A 10,000-nucleotide genomic window follows, 5' to 3' on the forward strand; every position below is an offset into this window, starting at 1 on the left:
AAACAGAAAGACTGATCATCTTTGATGGTTTTGCCTTTATTCCACCTGCTAGACTTTCTCTCTCTCTCTCTCTCTCTCTCTCTCTCTCTCTCTCTCTGAAATTTGATAAATACGAGAGAGAAAAGAAAGGAGGAGAGAAACTTTCCAGATGTGCTGCATGAACAACAGAGGGAGTCACTCTGGTCACTTTCCTTCAGAGGAGCACAGGACACTTTGTTGTTGTTTTTGACATTCCTCTCCACTCAACCGAGAAATGTGATGGGATCCACTCAGTTTATGAAAAGTGCCGGTGGTGATAAAAGAAGACTGCCAACAACAGAGACGCATGTAAAAAAAAAAAAAAAGTATTTTTAATTTCAATTAGATGAACTTTGTCTAACTTTTAGTTTCAATTAAAAATGTGGTACTAATGATTTGTCTCCCCTCAACTGTGAGCTCATGCTGTCTATTTTCCATCTTTGTGCTAAAAAATCCCCATCAAGTGCTGGTGTTCCCATCTAAAAAGTAAGTCTCTTGGTTTTCAAGCAAGTTAAGCTTCACGGAATCCATGTAATGGAAATTTTTGTTTTCATTTCCTACCACATTTAACTGTTAATCAATTAGTCAAGCCGTGCAGCACTGACATTTTGTGTATAATGTAATACTATTTATGTCTTCTCTTTATTATTTACTCGTTCTATTTACTTTGTATTCATTCTACAAGAGCTATGGTTGTCACTGTCATCGCTGCTTTGTACCAGCTGTCCAGAGAGGGCCAAACACCGAACCTGTACTGGGTACTGCTACACCAGGTTCTAGTTGTGTCAGCGGATGCTCATTATTTGAAAGAGGTGTAAAAAGCTCAGTGAGTTACCAATTTTTGAGATAATTGAGGCGTTTCATTGTCATCAGGCAATCAACACTGATTGGCTGTCAAGGGATATGTCCCTGAAGTTGAATATTTTGAACTTGGATGTGATATTCGCCTCTATTTCATGACATTGTTGCACCATTTCTTCTGTCATGCATGTTATCCCACTGACTTGCGTTTGGTGTGAACATAAAAGGCATTGCCTGGTGCAGATCTGAAGCTGTCATTCTATTCACATCTAGCTGTTTTCCCACAGACCCCAGATAGCCTATGTTACTAATTTGAAAAGGCTAAAACTGGTGCAACAAGTCTGACTTATTTAAGGATAGGAACTGATACTATAATTCTGCTTATCCGTCAAATTGTCTGTGTGGAAACTCAGCTTATCAGCATCAAGGATATATTTGTAAAGCACTATTTCATTCCAGCTGTCACAGTCAAAACCAGGTCTCACAGTTGGTGCAAATTTGATATTCAATATATCTCTTTGGTAAATGGATGTGCTCCTCTCTTCTATACCTGTAAGAGCAGACTTAACACCGTCCTTTTTGATCAGGCTTAGAGTCAGGACTGCTTAGGCTGGCCCTTAGATATGCTGCTATAGGCTTAGACAGCAGAGGGATCTGCCATGGTGCACTGGGCTTTTCTCTCCTCCTCTCTTCCCTCTCTGTCCTCCTATATGTGTCATATATAAATCTTACTCATATGTGTTACTAACTCATCTTCTTTTCTGGAACCTTCGGGCTCCCCGCATCCCAGATCCCGGGTGCTGCTGGAGGAGGCTACAGACCTGAAGAGGATCAAGCTGACACCCGTAGCTCCACCTGCTCATGTCTCCGTCTGTCCATCAGTCTCTCCTCTTTTCTCTCTCTCTTTATCTCTGTCCCTCTCTTTCCTTCTGCATATCTATCTTCCTCCATTATCTGTCTTTGTCTCTGCCCTGCTCTCTGCTCTCTTTCCCCCCAGCCGGTCAAAGCAGAAGGCCGTCCCCACTGAGCCTGGATCTGTTCCACGTTCCTGCCTGTTAAAAGGAAGGTTTTCATCGCCGCTGTTGCAGGATGTGCTGCTGATGGAGAATTGTTGGGTGTAGATTCATTGAAGGAGTGTGGTACTGGACCTGCTCTACTTGGAAAGTGTCATGAGATAACATTTGCTGTGATTTGGCGCAAGACAAATAAAATTGACTTGACTTGACTTGACACTGATGTTGATATTGTTTCCATTTACACCTTGACCTGAAAAGATAATTTTATATACATAAGTTCTACACTGTTGGCATCTTCTAGTGTAACATGTGGCCACACTTGAGTTTCCAAATGCTGGAAGTCTGTCAGCTTCCAAACAGACATGAATATCTTACAATTAGCTCATTTTTCTATAGTGTATTTTATTTAGTGTTTATTTGATAGGGCAAAATGCAGTATGCATTAAAAAATAAAACATTAAGAACTGCACAGCATTCACAGCTGTTGCTAAGTTCCATCGAGGTTCAATAAATTAGTAATGCATTTTTTGACCAATAAAAACAGTAGTAGCTCTTAAAAGCATCCACAAACAAACTTCCTGTACATACAAATATGTTCATATGAATGAAAAGCAATCATTTAAAATGAAGATGAGAAATCTGCTTCTCAGCTGACAAATGTTTCAAAGTGGTTTGTCCCAGAGCAGAGACAGGTGATCAAGCATGAGGAATGGTCGATTTTATGTGGTGCAGTATGACGTCTCTTATTGTTGGGGCATAGTTGTACAGCCCATATAATGATGTCACAAAAGAAAAAAAAGATATAAAAATGTATCAAAATAGAATCAGAGACATCAAGACAAGTTCATGTCTTCATTCTGACACATTGCTTAGTTGTGTTAAATGTGAACATCTGTACGCCTCTTTAAGAAGGCATTATCGCCATCTCTTGATAATGGTGGAAATTATCTCCGTCTGTTGACGGACAGCACAGAGTCAGGCTTTGCTCAATCGTAATGTCAAGCCATTGCATGCTCTTTAATTTCTCCTGCATACACCACACCACACACATTTCAACACATACACGATGTGTGTGCTAGCGCAGTCGATGGAAGAGCTGATCTTGAAACTTTTCCCTGTGCTGTGTGCACTCTCACACACGAAGCAGAACATTTCTTTTCAAAAGACGGCAGTCAAATAAGAGGCCAGCTGGAACTCAACACTGTGGGAAAACTTAAAATGGCCAGTAACTTTAATGGAGACATTTGGAGGCACTTAGGATTCTAAATGCCTTCATAAATTATCTGAAAACATTAAGTCAAGTAAGAGTAGGTCTATTAATGTATTGATTTTTTTTTTTAGAATACAATGTACACTTTATATTCCTTATACATTTAAGCTGATTGTGTTCCTCACGTACTGTACTGAGCCATTTAAGTCAGGTGAGAAGAATCTTGATGCACTGTATTTTCTAGACACATGAGGCACTCAGGTTTTAAAATGCGGTTTCAGTGTGTGGGTCAGTCACACTGCATTTGACATTTCCGTTGTGTTCAGAGGACAATAAGAATAATGCACACTGCACTTTTGCAGTGTGTTTCAGTGTGTTGTTCACGTAGATTAAATTCATTAAAAAATATAATAAATTAGATAAGATATTTTGAGGGCTCCAGGGTGGTGCAGTGGTTAGCACTGTGGCCTCACAGCAAGAAAGTTCCGGGTTCGAGTCCTGGCTCGGGCGTGGGATCTTTCTGTGTGGAGTTTGCATGTTCTCCCCGTGCATTCTCTCCGGGTACTCCGGCTTCCTCCCACCGTCCAAAGACACGCAATTTGGGGACTAGGCTGATTGATACTCTAAATTGACCGTAGGTATGAATGTGAGTGTGAATTGTTGTTCGTCTCTGTATGTTGGCCCTGCGATGGACTGGCAACCTGTCCAGGGTGAACCCCGCCTCTCGCCTGTAGATGCTGGGATAGGCTCCAGCCCCCCCGTGACCCTTACTAGTAAGGAATAAGCGGAAGATGACGAAGATATTTTGAACTATAAAGTTTTGACTCAGTTTTCCTCTGAATTATCTCATCTGATGTACATATAGACAGCAACCATATTTTAGTGCTTTATTTTAATTTTTCAGTGAATAATGTAGAATATTGTGATATTCTGACACATATCCTGACACGAGGTCTTTACCAGTAGTACCCAGCTCCAGAAATACGTTTTGGTGGGATTATGAACAAAGGGTAACATTTGTAAAACTTGTTAAACCAACTAGTATGTCCACTCTGGGAGAAGCCCCATCATGATGTGTGGTTAGAGTCACGGGGACTCCCTTTGTTCTCCAGTTTGTGGTAACAAATTACTTGTGTCAAATTCCTGGGTTGTAGGTCCCCAGATGGTGTTGGGCTTCCATTTTATACACCCATTGATTACAGTTGGCTCCCTGCCCTCATCCTGCCACACTCAAAACTATTCCGTTTCAGCCCTAGTTCAGTGTAGCGCTACCTCTAACCACCAGGGGCGTCTCATTAAACCAACTCAAACTCATCATGGATCCTTCCACAGTCCAAAGACATTAAGAGGGGACTCGGCTAATTGGATACTCTAAATTGACCGTAGCCGTGGCTGTGAGAGCCAATGGTTGTCTGTCTATATGTGTTGGCCCTGCAATGGACTGGTGACCCGTTCACGGAGAACCCCGCCCCTTACCCAAAGGCAGCTGGTATAGGCTCCAGCCCCTGGCGACCCTTAAAAGGATAAGCGGGAGAAAATGGATGGATTCACCGTAGTGCGGAACTGCAGTGTTATAGTTCATATGTTTCACCTAAAATGAAGTGTCTGTGGATTACTGGGCATACAGCTGGGATTATGTGGCTGATGGTCTTAAATTTGTAAATGTACATTTTACTGCTAGCAGTCAGTGCAGCAGCAGCAGGAGAGAAAGAACTTTATGGACTAAAGACATATTTTGGAATATTAGGAAATCTTAAGATCACCTTTTGGGTGACGTATCACTTGTATCCCTGATCCAATGTACTCAGAGCCATTTAGAGTTCCACACAGCAGCATGAGGCCCCAGTGGACACGGGTCATTTGTGGTCTCAAATTGAACCGATGTTCCTGATATTTCCGCCATGAGAGGCAGCTGTTATTGATGTGCTAATGTGTTTGTGGGGAGGAGCTCATGCCAATCCTGTGTATTTACTGTTGGACCAGAAATCGAATGTAATTTTTCGTTTTACATCCTGGTGTATAAAAACTGGCTAACAGGCTCTCAAGAGTATCAATTATATGCCGCCATTTCTGATTTAGCTCACTCATTGGCTCAACTAGATTACTATCAGATGATTTCTGATAAATTATATAATCCCAGAACAGTTGTTGCATGGTTTACTGGCACAGAGGCCTAATGAAGTCATCTAATAAACCCTATACACTAGCCAGCTGGTACACATTTATACCAAACAGAACATCTTTTCTTACAAATAATGCCATTTATGTTTAAGGAGTTTAAAAATATCAAAATACTGTAGTTTCCCTATAACATATTTTCATGTATTTTCACACACAAAAATACACGTGAAAAATGTTCTTTGTGTTTTACTGTTTGGGGCTTTTGAGTACTAGTATTTAAAAGGGAATATGAACAAATCTTGAGTATGTGAAAACACATACCGAGTTCAACAGTGCGATATCCAGAAGTAGAAATGGGATAAATGCACATAGACAGAGGTAGTTTGAGTCTTACCACCACAGGGTTGATTATCTTATGAATGGGAAAGGGACTGATGCACCTGGGTGCCAGCTTATTGGATTCGAAAAAAAGGGGTTCAACAAAAACTTTTGACAAAACCTCAAACCTCTCAGGGCCAGAGACGGAGAAGAATCTTCCTTTGGGTGAGGACGTGCTGGGAAGGATTTTGATGACACAATCATAGGGGCAGTGAGGAGGCAGAATGGTGGCCTTGGCCTTGCTGAAATACGTCATGGAGGTCATTGGAATTGGCTGGAACTCCTGGAAAGATCAAGCTGGCAACTAGGAGGTGTGAGGAATGAATGGTGCCGTGGCTTGTTTCACACACCATCAGACACATTGACCCAGGTGACCAAGCTTGGTTTTTATCATGCAGCATTTGACCACAGATCTCCTGCCTTTATCTACACTATCAGAGTACTGTGAAAAACATCCTGGGCCCAAGGTAATATATTCTGAGTTCTTACATTTTTCAATCAAAGGTTGTTACCTGCTATGTTCACTCTTCAATTCACACATAAGTAACTGGATTGAAGTAATCTTTGGCATTTTAGCTAGAAACTATGACGGTGCAGTCTCCGTCATGATCACAAAGTAACAAGCATTTGAGACCCTCTGAGTCGGTGTACTCACTGGAGCTTTGAACAGCTGCGTCCCAAGTTCCAGTGATTGGCCGGATGTCAAATCCAGCCATTCAAACCATAAACACTTTGAGGATTTAACCTAGTTTGTTTGAGCATATTTCTGTCATTACATATCCATGTTAGTTATGGACCAGAATTGTGCAACCTTTTGGCCACTGCTGTATATTGCCAGATGTTGAACCAGGTTCTGCTTTATGGTGGCTCTCTAGTCTCAGTCACTGAGTAAGATGAGGGTCAACTGATGCTCCAACAACTAAAGACATATAAGTTCCAACCCTCTGACAATTGCAATATCAATATTTTTTTGCAACCTCTACAACTGAAAAATCCCTGTTTTTATGTACAGAAGCAGCTGGAGGTGTCTCGTCCCGTGACGGTTTCCAGTTTGAGTCATGGTTCAGCAATCTGATGAATTTAATGTGATGCTCCACCCAAACACTTGTAATTTTCCTTTCAGGCACTCACAGCTTGGTGTCTTGATCTTGGCCTGTTGAGACCATCCAGATGTTGCAAGTTCAAATCTGGTCTGAAGAACAGCAATAATGTTTTCTGCTGAGGTGAACCCTCCTGTTCTTCTGAGTGTGCCAGAACTACTCTTCCAGCTGTGTTTATTCTACCATCACTGTGACTGTTTTTAGGGAGATGCCATTTTTGACTTCTCTGTTTTGCCTGTGGTGTCATCAACTACAATATTACTTTGGGTGGCAGAGGAGCAGTTAGAACAGTTCTGATTGGTTAGATAGTTTTCCAAAATTCTCATTAGGTTTGAGACAGCAGGGGGTCCAGATGTGGCTGCAGGGCTAAACTCTTCAGGTTTGAAGATGGACTCATGGTAAATGGACTCAGTTTTATAGAGCGCTTTTCTTCCTTAGCGGCACTCAAAGTGCTTTACAGTGTCATCTCATTCACCCATTCACACACTCACACACTGATGGTGAAGCCTACCATGCAAGGCGCCAACCCACTCATCAGGAGCAATTATGGGTTCAGTTTCTTGCTCAAGGACACTTCGACATGGTCACCGGGGTCGAGGATCGAACCAGCGACACTTTGGGTGCTAGACAGCCACTCAACCCCTGAACCATGCAGCCCACAAGATATGGATGGTCTCGCCAGACTGTCAGGAACTCATAACAATATTTTGTTATATTACTTCCTGATATCTCCAGTATGCACTAAAGGCCAGTCACATATCATATGCATGAAGTACTGACAAGGCAAGAGTAAAACTGTCCAAAAACATCAAGTTTCAATCATCCCAAGTCTCTGTCTTCCAGTTGTATGCTCAGAAACCCACAGACAGTTGATTTGAGCTATAAAAAACAACAACAACAAAAAAAAACAACAACCCAAACTAGATCACCTCCTTTTTGGCGCTACCATGAATGAGCCTAAACAAGATCAACGGAATTCATCAGCTGGTCGCACCGAATGAAAGTCCATCCATCCATCGTCGTCTTCCGCTTATTCCTTACTAGTAAGGCAAGGCAAGGCAAGGCAAGGCAATTTTATTTGTATAGCCCGTTTTCACAAACAGTTTGTCTCAAAGGGCTTCACATGGCATCATAACAACATCCTCTGCCCTTAGACCCTCACATCGACTGAGGAAAAACTCCATAGAAAACCCTTTTAACAGGGAAAAATCTGAGAAACCTCAGGGTGAGCAACAGAGGAGGGATCCCTCACCCAGGACGGACAGACGTGCAGTAGATGTTGCTACAGACAAGAAAAACGTTTACAATACAAAATGTGGGAAACATGGAAATGTTAATAACAGTTGAAGAAGGAAGCTTCTGGTAGGGGAGGCAGGGAGAGCAAGCCAGCTTGATGGGGGACTGGATGGTAGACTGGTTCATGGAAGGGGAGCGAAGGCCGGTGTAACAGTAGGGAATAAGGGGGGGGGGGGCGATGCAGGCGGCGGTTGGGGCTCTGGTGGATCTGTGGAAACACAGAGAGACTGCGAGACACCAAGGCCAAACTACAAAGTGCAACAAGTAATGGTAATGACAGTTCCAAAAAGGGTCGCGGGGGGGCTGGAGCCTATCCCTGCATCTACGGGCGAGAGGCGGGGTTCACCCTGGACAGGTTGCCAGTCCATCGCAGGGCCAATATACAGAGACGAACAACCATTCACACTCACATTCATACCTACGGTCAATTTAGAGTATCAATCAGCCTCGTCCCCAAATTGCATGTCTTTGGACTGTGGGAGGAAGCTGGAGTACCCGGAGAGAACCCACGCAGGCACGGGGAGAACATGGAGACTCACACAGAAAGATCCCGCGCCCGAGCCTGTGAGGCCACAGTGCTAACCACTGCACCACCATGCAGCCCCCAAATGAAAGTGTTCTACTTTATTTGTTTCTGCTGGACTCACCAAGAAGAGCGAAAAAAAATCTTTGTAAGTTTGTTAAACCTAACTGCAGGTTAACAAAGACCACACAATTAGTTGGTGTAAGGAAATAAAATTATACTACTTAAGAATTAAGAGAGGAAAGGGATGAAGGCAGTAAATGGAGAAATGATTGGGTACAAGAGTCAATAAAGAGGGGAGACAAGAGGAACAGTCAGTTATTGTTAAGAAGAACAAGGAAATTAAGAATCAAAGTGGGGGCCATGTCTCATGAGCGTTAATTCAGCATTTCCCATTGTTCTTGTACTGAGAAGGACTCGGTCTTGTACTGAGAAGGACTAGGTCAGTCAGGTTTATGGCCTGACGTTCATGCTTGGGTGGGAGGGAGGAAACCGGAGCACATTAACTCATGCGACATAGGAAGAACATGCAAACTCCACGCAGAACAGACCTGGGATGACTGTGGCTGGGATGAGGTCTGTGCCTCAGTCCTAACCTCCACGCTTCAGTTCTGCCTGATGTAAGTGGAGGCGGTTGGGTAAGGTGGGTTAGGGTCCAGGGCCTGAGACTGAGGCTCTTCTCAGGTGATTTGAACAAAGAGGCACAGGCAGTTGAATTTGTGAGACCGAGAGAACTTCATTATTTGAAAGGGATATTATACATTTTGGGTAAAGTATTACATTAAAACCAGTATTCATTAAATGCTTGACTATGTTTATGATCTATTTGAGGGTTGGTGACAGTGAAGCAAAACACTAATGATGCAAGGCATGAATGAAAACAATGAGCTAAAAGAGGCTGAAGGAGGGATGAGGGAAACTGCAGATTTGGGTGGCATTTTTTGATACATTAAATGAAATAAAATAGTCACGATTTGGAGTCTAGGTTGTTTAGGTTGTATGTCAGATTTACTTTATTATTCAGCGCTTGTTTTAAAACTGTAGGCAAGTTTAAATGTTGCTATATATTCCTGTTCTGCACCAAACAACCAAAGTTAGCAGCTAGCAAGTAAAGAGAGTGTAATAGAGCCTAAATCAGTGTTAATGTTTGACTTTGATTTGTCAAGTGAAGACATAGTGGTTAGGTCGTGCATGGACCAGTCCTAAAACCCCCAAATCCTAAATTTGTATTTGGATTTTCAGTACCTGAAATAAGGATTGTGAATAACAAAAGTTTGATAGACTGATATTTTTTCGACAGCATAAAATACATCGGTACTGCACTTGTGGATTTCAAAGCATTCACTTTTAGAACGGTGGTTGCTAACAAGCGGCTGCAGAAGTTTTTATGAACATTAAAAATGATTATTGGATAGTTGCTTAACTTTGTAGGCTTGGTACTACTAGCAATTGCAGTTAAGTTTAACAAAAAATATCCCTCATCATCCCTGCAGCATAATGTTGAGTCAGCAGGATGAGACAATAATAAACAGTTTGT

Source organism: Aulostomus chinensis, chromosome 3, assembly GCF_037954235.1.
Source record: "Aulostomus chinensis isolate RoL2024-O1b breed Wild chromosome 3, RoL_Achi_v1.0, whole genome shotgun sequence".
Taxonomy (NCBI): Eukaryota; Metazoa; Chordata; class Actinopteri; order Syngnathiformes; family Aulostomidae; genus Aulostomus; species Aulostomus chinensis.